Source organism: Aptenodytes patagonicus, chromosome 3, assembly GCF_965638725.1.
Source record: "Aptenodytes patagonicus chromosome 3, bAptPat1.pri.cur, whole genome shotgun sequence".
Classification (NCBI taxonomy): Eukaryota; Metazoa; Chordata; class Aves; order Sphenisciformes; family Spheniscidae; genus Aptenodytes; species Aptenodytes patagonicus.
The window spans coordinates 93,869,915-93,882,639 of NC_134951.1; the positions used below are offsets into that span (position 1 = coordinate 93,869,915).

The 12,725-nt window shown below is 37.0% G+C and overlaps 1 protein-coding gene across 2 annotated transcripts in view; it reads left to right on the forward strand.

Annotated features, from left to right (window-relative positions):
• Positions 1 to 12,725, forward strand: part of CRIM1 (cysteine rich transmembrane BMP regulator 1) — a 201,098-nt gene that overhangs the window by 104,327 nt on the left and 84,046 nt on the right. The window lies entirely within an intron of this gene.

Genomic DNA, 12,725 nt, shown 5'->3' on the forward strand with positions numbered 1-12,725 from the left:
CTGCTCTCTTTATTGGAATAATTTTGTAAATTTAGTCTTTACTAGGTCTCTTCCTGCTCTAGTTTTATCCCCCTGCTTCTGTGCTCTTTTTCCCTTCATGTAATCTAAGTATAGTCTTTTCCCTTGCTCCAGTTTCCATTGTCCCTGCTGTCGCATGTTACAGATCTTGGAAGTTCAAGATTTGTTCAGTGCTCTGTTATCATGGAGATCTTTTTTTCAGCTATTCTTGGTCAGTCTCTTAATAAAACCAGATAAACCAAGAAAATTCTAGAGAACCAGAAAGATATCGGTACTGTGACAATATTAAAAAGAACAAAACCTAAGTAATTAAAGCCTGGTTATCTTGACATCAATTCTGAGAAAAATAGTGGGAAAACTGATAGAGGATTGAATTGAGAAGGATTAAATAATGCAATTATAGCTAAAAGCAACCGATGTTGCTTTGACAGGGACAGTTTTATGAGACTTGATTTTGTCTTTTGAAGATACTAAGCTTGCCTTAAAAATCTGACCATTAGATCACCTTCTTTCTCAATTTCTGTCGTCCGTATTCACCAGTCCTTTTCCTTGTATTGGATTCTAGCTTTTTAAAAAATAATAGGGCTTTTTAATTAATATTGTCTCACACGGTTTACTTTTACAAAATGGAAATGTAACCCCTTCCCCAAACTACTTAACAATGAAGAAAAAACATTTCCCACACCCCTCCTCCCCCAGATTTTGGAGGTGAATCAGTCCCGATGAGTCAGTGTCGTGGTCCTTTACCTCCTGAGGTGAACTCTTGCAGCATGCACATGCTGGCTTGAATGTCTTGCTGATAATATAGGATATAATAATATCCTTCTGAGAGAAGAGAAGCATCCAGGAGTATGTTCACTAAATCTCAATAATAAGTTTGCTTGACATATTTAAAAAGCTCACACCATAAGCCTGAATATGTTCTAGATTAGAAAAAGTTCAGAAATACATATTCATCCATGAAAATCTCCAGTAGCTTATTTTGTATCTGAGTCTTAGCTTTAAAAAAGCAGTTTCAAGTTTGTTGTGGTGGGAGGAGGAGGGAAAAAACAAATGTAAATGAAGTGTAACAGAAGCAGATAGCAAGTTACAGAGAGACAGAAAGAGCAGTGAACTGCTTAATAAATCTAAATGAAACAGGAATACAAGTCACAACGACTATTTCGTATGTCAGAAAAGTGAAGAAGAGCTTTTTACAGATAGTCTTGCAAAATTGGAGCCCAAAAGACTTGGGCTTGAGGGATGAGCGAATGAACTCTTTGAATCAGACCAAATTCACTATCGCTTAGTTACAGATAGCCGGATGGTGCTGCAAATGCAAAACTCTCAATTGGCTCGAGTAGCATGAAGGAGTAGGATTATAGGTTTATTGTTTAGAAGAAAACCTCTGAAAAAGTTTCTTAAATTAATTAGTCATAGAACTTTTCTTCTTTGTTTGAATAGTCTTTTCCCTGTTGGTTTTTCTTTATATGTGGCTAAAATGTCTCAATCTGGGGTGGCTGTGAATGGCAATGCCACAGTTTGGTCGCACTATGGTAAAGAAGTGACCAGCAAAAATGTTAGTTCTCTGGACGGTACAGTAAAATATTGTTTTACATTGTAATCACCTACTCAGTCCTGTTGGAGAGTCAGAGGGGCAATTTATATGTGCATTTTGTTTTCTCCAAGCATAAAGCTTTACCTAGAAAACAGCCCAGCCCCCCCCCCCCCCGCACCCCAATTCTTAAATACTTACACTTTTATACAGCTCAAGAAAATGAGTATTGCTTTGATGTAGTAGTAAATCATTTATTTACCCAAGGTTTATGTTAAGCTATATTTGGATAGAAATTGAATACAACTTAGAACAGTACAAAACCAGATTTTATTATCATATTTAATTAAGTAAAATTACCTTTCAAGGGATGAAATAGTAGGAAAAAGAGTAAATTTACAAAAACATCAAGAATAATCTATTAAATTAAGAAAACACTTTTTTGCACTGTCCTGTACCAAAGTATTTTTAACATGAGTGTGCTTTATTTAACAGTTCTAAAGACATTAAGGAATAGTAGTGGTTTATATTGGAGAGAGTCTCTAAATTTTATATACCATTACTGAATTGATTTTGATTCCAAAGGAAGAAATTGCCTGTTTTACTATTTGTAGTCTTTTGTTTCTCGTAGAACTTTGTGCTCTTAGGCACAGTATAGATGCCACTTGAGAAATTCATCGTTTGCAGTTTCACTTTTATTTTTCAGAAAACTTGTAGATACCAGTTAAGTCACCCATGCTGTCTCTTCATGTTAGTGAATTGAAACAGAGGTCCTGTGGCAGCTGTTTATGCAAAAATCACACCTCTTCAGAGGTCGTTTAAATTTATTTGATTTTGTTATCCTTCTAGATTATTTTGCCCAGTAAGCAATTGCTTTTAATGTACTTCATCCCTTTTTATGATATTTGGACCTGTTGTCATTGTATCATCTTTTGTGTCCACAACCTGTCACGGCACTAGACCTACCAGCCAATATTCTGTATTTCATGTTACACCAGTGTCTAGGGAATCCTAGTGGCAGCTACACATAAACCAGGACAGTTCTTCTCATTTTATGGCAGCCACCAGAATCATAACTGGGAAGTCTATAGTTGTAAGTTCTCTTTTAAGCTATTACCAATTTATAATTGCATTATATGTGAGAGTACCCACATACAGCTAGTTGGATAATGTTTTTCTTCTGATAGCACCTGTAGAGGTGGCCTCTGAGTCCCTGATTACCTTTGCATCTATCCCACTCAATAACAGGGGTAGAGTACACCCTTTCTGTTCATTCTTCTTAGCTGCTTGGCTGGGCCAGATCTTTTCTACGTCGTTCCTTATCATAATACAACATGATTCTTGCATGTTTGTCTAGATTCTTTTCTTAGGTTTTCCTGTCTTTGACAGACCTTAATTTTATGATACGTTGTTTGGGTGTTCAGTACAGGATTTACCACTTCATTTTTCCCAACCTTCTTTAGAGGGCAGTCATGATTTTTCAGGAGGTGTAACCTTTTCTCTTTTCCCCCTGTACCAGTCACCTCTCTTAAGCAACTTTTGCTGATACAGAGGTCTCCCTTGTATTTGTTCTAGAATTTTAGATCCTTCTCCTCCACCCATCTCATCCTCAAGAAATGGTATCCAAGAGAAAGTGGTTGTGGATCCCAGTTCTTGTTAAAGGAAAGTTCAGCTGGAACTGGTAAGACCAAATACAAATCCAAGCACCTGTATCTTCCTGGGACTTCTATTCAGGGCTTGACTTCTGAGTAACCTGGGTAGGTGGACCAAAGGTCTCACAAAAGCATGTTAAGTGTTCTGCAGAAGCTTTGCTATGACTTCAGTTCTTTCATCAGCTTCTTAGAAACTCCGGTTTCTAGCTATCGTGGCCAACTTGCTCAAGTTGTTCCTCCTGTACTTTACCTCTAGCAGACCACTCTGCCATCTCAAGTACATCTGACCATCCAGTACCATGGTATTATAACACTTGGTGTTGAATTGGAGAGACTGTTGCTTACTGAAGAGGCAGGTTTTGTACTGCAGGAAAGCTCTATGTTGATGCCAGTTGAACCCATTGCACATGAAGCTCAGGCTTGCAATAGGGTTTTGTTTGTTTTAACAGTTGATGAAAAGGCTAAATAGAACACTGCAATGTTGTGAAGTTTCATAATATATGGAAATAGGTGTTTAGGCATTTTCATGTATTTTAGTCTTTAAAGAGAAATCCTCAAAAGCTAGGAAACAGCAAATATTTTTCCCAGGAAAACCATTTTTCTTCATTCAGGTCTGCTAAGTGAGAAAGTGGTATTCAGTCCTGTTTACAGACTGCACTGTACTGAATATCCACAAAGAGCAAGGATAAAAGGGCACATGTGTGAGCTTTATAGGTGACCCGGGCTCCGTGTCCGTCTTCTCCATGTTGGTCTTCCAGGAGGTGTGATGAATTGCTCAATTCAAAGTTCAGGCAGTCCCCTTCTTCCTCTCTTACTACAACTGTTCTCAATGTGATGATGGTTATTCCTGCCTTGGTGTCCAGCCTCGCAATGTGGGTTGTTTTGACAAGCAAACGTATTTCCCTGAAGTCCACAAATGAGAAAAAGATGTTTGTTTGTTTTTTAAAGCCATCTCAGTAAAACTTGAACAGAAGCTCTTGAAACACAAGACATTTTTGGAGCCTGATGGCTGACTTCTGAGTGTCGGAGACCTCTAACCAAGAGAGGAAACATGAAAACGTTTTCAGAAGAAATACCATGTGAATCTTATGCAGAAGAAGCTGTAAGATGTTGTAAATACAGGGGTCCCTGCTTGCATCTTTTATAAGATCAGCTTTTTGCACCTGTATTGTGTAAGTTAAAAATACACATCCATGCTCTTCCACCAACTCCTAGGAAGTATTGAATTGCAAAACCTTTCAAGACAATGCTACCTAAAGGCAGGCGCACATTTCCCATAAGCAAAAAAAAAAAAACACCAGCATGTGCACAGGGGGAGGAAGTATTGATCATAGTTATGCAAGCAGCTTCCTTTTTTATGTATGAGTTTTTATGGAAAAGTATATGTAGCACTTCAATCTGACCAAGTGCTGTGTTAATGGTATGTTTACTCCTTCACTGTTAAACTTAAGAAGAAATTTTAACCGAGATAAGTTAAAGTAACTCTTAATTGTATCTACTTTTGGATGGTGTTTTTATGTTTAGAAGTAGAATGGGATTGTAGTGTCTGTAGAACTTAGTTTTGTTTGCATTCTTGACAAGCAAGCTGGTGTTTGAACTCTTTCAATTTATAGTAAGCTGGTAGACATATCTTCTGTTACAAATTTTTGTTTTCACTTGTCAGTCTAAGAACTAGTGTGTACCTTGATTACACTGAATATTGCTCTTTCTCCTCCCCCCAAGACTTCCCACTCTATTTTGTTCCATTTCTTCTACTTAATTAGCTATTAACTTATTTGGAAATTGAATAGGTGATTTAGTTCAGAATAATTTCTGACTTGAACAGGCAAATTTCTGTTTGTATCACAGAGATCAGTAATGTCTTTGACAGTTGTCTTCAAACTCACAACTGTACAGATGCCTAGGGAGTCCCATATACATAATAAAGCAATAGAAATAACACTTGGATGTTTGCATTTTAGAAGGGAAGTAGACATGAGAATTTCCCAGCAGTTTCCAACAGTACTCGGAGCAGATGATAATATCAACATTATTGAGGTTATATCAAAAGAGTTGAAGTTGTGTTTCCTCTAGAAAATAGCAGGAAACATTGTGTCAGACTTCAGCAGCCACAAATCGCTGCTTCCTTTTTTCCTTCTTAAATTATTTAATATTTAAAAAGTGGAACTGAAGGTTGTGGACCATTTTAAAATAATAAGTAGTTTCTCACTGCTCTTCCCTGAAATGTCATTGGTGGAATTTCAAGAATCTTGTTTCTAGAAAAGGGTTACAGTTCTTGCGTACATGGTTCCCACTACATGGAAAAGGTCTCATTAATTGAATGGAGTTGTTTGGTTTCAGAAACACTGGGGTTCTGGAGCAATCTTCTGGCCTCATTTTTAAATTTAGTCCATAATGGAATAAATTCAGAAGCTAAATGATCATCTAATGGTTTGCCACGTTTTTAGGAAGGTCATATTTGCCCCTTCTGGACAGTTTGCTTTCTGGCCTCTCTCATATGAAAACAGCATGGAACAGTTCTCAAACAGAGTCTTAGTCAATTTATCCTTCCTAAACTTGTACAGAATTGCCTTCAGGGGTATGAGAAAGCTGTTTAATACCACAAATGGCATGAAAAAGCTAAACATGGAATAATTACTGGGGTTTTTTGTCTTCTTTCAAAGAAGAAAGAGTGGACATCAAATTAAGCAATCGGATAAATTAAAAAACAATGTGTTTCAGGGAGGGTTGGTAGGGTTTTTTGCCATTTTTGTTGTTTTTCTTTGTTGTTGTTGTTGTTGTTTGCTTATGTTGAGTCCCTAATGGCTTAGTTTGAGGGAGATAAGTCATTCCGGAGTAAGAAAGTTCGGAGTTACTGGAATATTGAAGTTAGTGAATTACTTAGAAAACTATTATTTGTAAGTGATTTTTGACCTGAAGTCCCTAGGAATTGTGTTTTATTTGTAAGAGGAACAGATATTTATAACTCCTCATTAAAAAGTAGTGAAATAAGAAAAGTAGTAGATTATAATAATACCATATAACTAACATTTGTATGACATGTTAACTAATAACTTATCTTTGGTTTTGAAATGTTTGTTATATCATGAAGGCAAGCAGCTAAACACCACACAGCCATTTACTCACTCCCCCTACAGTGGGATGGGGGAGAGAATTGGGGGGGGTGGAGTAAAATTTGTGGGGTGGGATAGAGACAGTTTAAGACAGAAGAGGAATGGAAAATAATAATAATACGAATGATGATAAAAGAATATACAAAGCAAGTGATGCACAATGCAATTGCTCACCACCCGCCGACCGATGCCCAGCCAGTTCCCAAGCAGTGGTCACCACCCCCCGGCCAACTCCCCCTAGTTCATATACTGAGCATGACGTCACATGGTATGGAATATCCCTGTGGCCAGTTTGGGTCAGCTGTCCTGGCTGTGCCCCCTCCCAGGTTCTCACTGGCGGGGCATGAGAAGCTGACAAGTCCTTGACTAGTGTGAGCACTACTTAGCAACAACTAAAACATTGGTGTGTTACCAACATTATTCTCACCCTAAATCCAAACCACAGCACTGTACCAGCTACTAGGAAGAAAATTAACTCTATCCCAGCCAAAACCGGGACAGTAACTGAGGTACATAGTGGTAAAAACCAAAGACATCTTCAAAACAGAAAAACATAAGCTGGTAGGGCAAAATATGAGAAAAATGCAGGGTGGGACCGTTTTATACTGTGTTTTATTTCATATACTGATGAATTCAAAAGGGTCTATACGTATATCAGTGTACTTGAAAAAATCAGTGCACTTGAAATGTCAGTGGAATTGGCCAGTGGTTGTATGCCTACTGGTTCCATGGTGTGACTCTTTTGTGACTGTCCTTTTTTCCTGTCTCATCCCTCTGGGAAACAGACCAGTCTGATTTTGGTCAATCAAAACAGTTGACTTAACATTAGTCAGAGGATGAAATCAAGTCTTTTAGTCAAATGAACTCTTTGGATTCTAGTAAGCGTTGGAAAGATGGTAATCTACTTGATGTGAATGCTGATTTTATGACTTTTTCCCTTGCTTAGCATCTGTTTGCTATTTCCTGACGCTAATAATATGCAAAAGATGCACAAAACCCATTCCCTTTCACAATGTCTTTAATTAAAAGCTAGTTAGTTGCCTTTCATCATATTTAAATGTCCCCTGTGTATAAAGATTACTATTCTCATGGAAAAATGCACTATTATATTGGGTATCTGTTTGTAACAATATCCAGAATTTTAGAAAGGAATTCTTACTTGGGAGGACACTAGCTTTGATTTCTGGATACGTAAACCCCTTGGAGAATTAGAAGAAGAAGAATTAGGAAGAACTTCCATATGACTCAATTCACATAGAAGTGATGCAAAACTTTTGAGCATTTGGAAATGGTCCAATAATAAGTGTTATGCAGCTTCCACAGTTCTTCTGCCATCTCTTTCTACAGGTTTATTATTGATCTCCAAAATAAAATACTAAAAGCTTTCCAGGAAAAAGGAATGCTTTCATTACTGACTTGCTTAATCGTATCTTTAAAACTGAAAATGCAAAATGTATAAAACAGTGACCCTGAACTTGTGGGCGAAAACTCTCCAGTCTGTATGTCCGAAGATTTAGGAAAATTCTAGCTGAACTTCTTGGGTGGAGGTGTCCCAATGGCTTTGTCTTTGCCTGCAGCGTGACTTTCTGTGTAGGACTGGAGTTTATCTTTCCTAAGACTAGCATTTGGTTGATTCCTTAAGCTGTAGCTTGACCAGTTTAAAACTCATCATCTTAACCCACTTAACTCACGTCATGACTTCAAGCATAAGTAATGTGGACATAATCCTTCGCTGATTTCATGAGATTGCTATGTTAATATATCATTTTGCTGTATTGTCATCTCTTACACCCTATGCTTGATGATAGGGAGGGTCTTGCATTTAATCTCCTTTCCTCGCCTCTAGTTCATCAAGCTTTGATAATGCTGGGCGTTCTCTTCTGACAATTCCTTATTTTACAGTATCCTTAAGTATTTATATTATTAACGGATCTGTGGGAGGTTTCTCTACAACATTTAGGTAATATAAGTGCTAATAATGCAAATTGTATTAGATTCCTGCAAGGAAAAAAAGGAGGACCGTGATAAAATCTCCACAGGAATGTGATGTATGTTTCAGGAATGCTTTTCTCTAGTCTCAGTGCTTTGGACTTCACTTTGTTTTGATCCTCAAAATAAATATCCCTCTCCTCAACACACCCCCACCCCAACCTTTCCATTCACTGGTACTATATCTTTTTTCCAGGGTGCCTGTTCTTATTTTCATAGCCATTATGCCTTGTGCCTGGAGAATGCTTTTGATCCTACCATCAAAACAGTTTTCTGAGGCTAACCAAACCCTTCTCTCTTTTCATCTGTTTAATAACAGAAGTAAATGAACCAAGATAATTAGATTTTAAATAAAAATTGTCATTTACAAGTATCCCATTTGATTTATTTTTTTTCTTCTTCCTTTTCCTTTTTGCACTTTTGGTGACATAAAGGAAAAAGGAAAATAATTATATAAAAGAAACAAACAAACAAACAAAAACCCAAAAATCCCTCAAATATAAACTAAACAAGTAATGAAATTATTTCTGTTTTGAAGAACTTAAAAACTGAAATTAAAAATCAGGCCATTTATATTACTGAAGCAGTTACCTTCCTCAATCTGTAAAGCATTGGTTAATGAACATAGTCTTGTTTCTGGTTCTTTATATACTGAAGTTTCCCTTGCTCAGTTGTTGAAATTTCTAGGATTATTGTTGTTGTTACTTTTTCTTTTTTTAACTTGAAGAACTGAAGACAATTCCTTTTACCAGTCAGGCTGATTTTGTATTTTCAAAATTTCAGTACAGCTGACTACTTACCTGGGATTCTTGGTTCCTTCCAGGCCATCCCACCACCTTTTCAGGCTGCACTCCATGAAGTCTCTTGCATGACTGTTTGATTCTCCTTTTTTTTTTTCCCCTTCCTGGGCCCTCTTGTTAGGGGACATTGTACTCTCTTACAAGACTGTTCTTCCTTGTTAAAAGGACGTGTTCTTTTTGACTTGACTTGAGTGCTGTTACGGAGACGTGTTTCCTTAGAGCCTTGGCTAATAAAGGTGTGTGAGGGGCAGATACTGCGTGCCAACTTCTTGGTACCTCCATTACTGACCTCCCTTTAATTTTGGAACTTTTGGATGCCACCATGCTATTTGCTGCAGTTGTGTCGCTGCAGGCTGTGTAGAGAGAGAAGGCAACATATAAAGTTGTCTTCTCTCTGGGAAGGTTTCCTTGTAGTAACTTCTGCTGTATCTGTTTTCCTTAGGCAAGTTACAGTTACAGAGGGAGCAGCTCAGAAGCAACATGTGCCTTACTGATCAGCAGTCTGAACTGCTAAATTTTATAGAAACTACTTTAAGAAGGACCATGGCCACTACCAACAGGCCTATCACAATCTGGCCTGCTAAACTTCTTCCAACCTAATGCTCAATACCAAGGCTAAGATACACCCTGCAGGTGGATAGCTGAGCTGCCTGTGATAGAGCATAGAGCTGGACTACAACTTCTCTTTCATCTGTCCCTCTGCTCCAAAAGGCGCTTCAGAAAAATCTAGTACTATAAAGCTCATTTTGCTCTCTTACTGAGAACAGGATCACTTACTCCGAATTTCCAGATGTTGTTGTTTTGGCAGTGTGACAGCCGTGCTCGGCTACCAGAATTCCTTGGGTTTCTTCCTGAAAGACTTCTGTCTCCAAAACAATGTTTTCCATGCTAATAGCCTGGACGATGGTCAAAGGTTTTCCTAGCAGAGCTGGCTGAAAAGAATGCAGACTATTTAAAAGTCCATCTGAGACCATTTGCTACTTTGACATTCTCCTATGCATGGATTATTTTTTAACCAAATGGGAAGTCAATTTATAAAATTTTGGAGTGTGGGGTTTTGTTTGCTTACACTGTGAATGAGTATGCAAAGCTTTGATTACTGTGAATGAGAGGGAGTCTTTTCTGCAGAAAGGAACACTGGCTCCCACCAGTCTTTTAAACATCTTTTTCAGCCGTTCTTCTGGAAGATTGTCCTATCTTAAGTTACTTAATCTGGTGATTCTTTTTGTTGTTGTTGTTTGGCTTTGTGTTTTGGTTGTGTGTTTTTTGTTTTTGTTTTTTTTAAAGCAGTTGACTGGGAAGAAAATGAGAGGGGAAAAGTACAAGTTATTAATCTAATCAGTTAATATTCTTCTGCAACTCAAATCGTCAATGATAATGAATGTGAGGCAAAGAATATAGCAGATACAGGCATGTCTGAAAAAGCTTGTTGCGAAGGCAATAAAAGTAAGAGTGGTAATTTCAGCTCATGAGACTTGGAAAATCAAGGTCCACAACTATATTTCCATCACGTGTGCCATTTTCTCTGTGAAAGACGTGAATTTTCAGGAAGTTTGATCTACCTATTTTCCCAGACGTTATCTGGGTGTTGAGTATAGGGTGGTGAAGTGAAACCTAGTATTTTTATCTTAATACCGCTTTCAGATTGTGTCTGTACTTTTTTTTGTTACATATGTTTTAAAAGATTTTTTCTTTCTTCTTTAGTAATATGTAGGTGCTTATTTCTGTGTTTCATTCTTCTCGCAAGGGAAAAGCATCTTCCAAAGCAACGTCTGCTAGATGGGTTAAGGTACAAATTCCTTGAACCTGACAGTGCTAGAAGTTCTTTTTCGCTGATTGCTAGAGGTTGTCTTTTTTCTTTTTTCTTTTCCAGCCCCAATAAGTATCTTCCTTCTCTTGGGGCAGCAAAAGATGAGATATTAGTACAGAAATCTGTAAGATTACTTACAGAGTCATCTTAAAGGGAAGTTGCTGTCACAAATCCATTGGGTTTTTTGATCCCATGTAGTAGAAGCCATAATGCTTTTTTTTTCCTTCCTACATCTCTGAAGGCAAAGGGCATACAGTAAAGAAAATAATTGGATTCCCCCTTTTTTTGTATTTACAAATAAGTGGAGAAGAAAATGTCAAAAGCGAAGGTATGATGAATAAAACTTTGGTTTCTGTACTCTTACTTTTTTGTTGGTCTAGTTCATTTTCCTCTACTGTTACGGTAAGCACAATATTATAAAAAAAAAATCCTTGAAATGCCTGTTTTAAAACTGTCGCTATACTGTAGTATATATGTGCACATAGAGTTAAATTGCTTCACTTTATCTTAACATATTTAATGTTATTTGTGAAATGTGATATAATTAATACTGTTTTTTCAAGAACTCATTTATCCCTTTATAGTAACACACTGCTATAATGCAATTTTTTAAGAATCCTTTTCAGATAGTATAATAAAGGTTCTGTGAGATTCCTTGACTTTACTTGTTTTTCTTCTTGCAAATTTCCTTTTGAGTAATACCTTACAGTGGAGAATATAACAACATTATCTGACACTGATGAGGTTAAAGGGAGCGATATTAAAACCGTGTCTGTTGAGAGGTTGCTCTTCCTCATTCATTGAACCCTGGTCTGAGATGAAATGGCTGTTGGGCAATTAAGGAGACATGCATGGTAGAGGAGAACCAAACTTCTTGGTTTTTAAGCAGAAAGAATAACCAAACACATTAAGTGCTGATGATGCTTCTAACTAATGCGTGGTTTAGTGTGAGGGTTGTCTTGAAATACTTAAAATATTTGAAATAGTTGTTAACAAGTGGAGTTCTGATTTCTGTTTCTTTAATTCATAACTACAGGATCTTCTGCTGAGTTCTTTTTTTCCTTTTGAAATTCATGTGTATTTGTAGTATGCTAAATTAATCTACAAGTTTTTTTACCAAAAAATCTGTGATTTGCAATTGAAAAATTTAAGTCCTATTCCATGAAGTTTCTTAGCTATATTTGCATATTTCTCTTTGTTCATTTTGTCTCTCATTTTATTGATTCGTTGCTTGCTTTGCCTGTAATGTGTCCATTGTTCGAGGCAAGAACTCTGTTAAATGTAAACTTATCAAAAGTCTTAAGTGTTTGACTTTTAAACTATTATGTTAATCATAAAGCAAAGAATCTGGAAACAAATGTGACTATCGTTTTTCTACATTTTATGTCTTCCAGTTCTTTAGGCTGTTTTCTTAAATAAGCAAATAAATACTACTTACGTGGAGAAAATGCTATTTTTAGAATGATCCAATCTCTAAAACTAACCACAGTATTTAATATACCTAGCCTCCCACATTACTTGGCATCTTATGTAATTGGTTGCCTCTCCACAAACTGAGGGCAGCACCATCAAAAACCAAAAGAGAACCTGCAATTATTTTCATTTGGCTTAGATTTAACAATTCGGCATGGTCTTCCTTTCTCTTTAATTATTCCCTATATAAAACTGGGTATAATATGGTTTCCTAATGAGAGAACACTCTTCTGATGAATGGGTGCAGTTACTGCTGTTAGTGTTTCACCAATTTTGATTTTTTCAGAGAGAATTGGAGGAGAAGCCTAATTTTGCAAGTCTGGAGAATACAGTTAT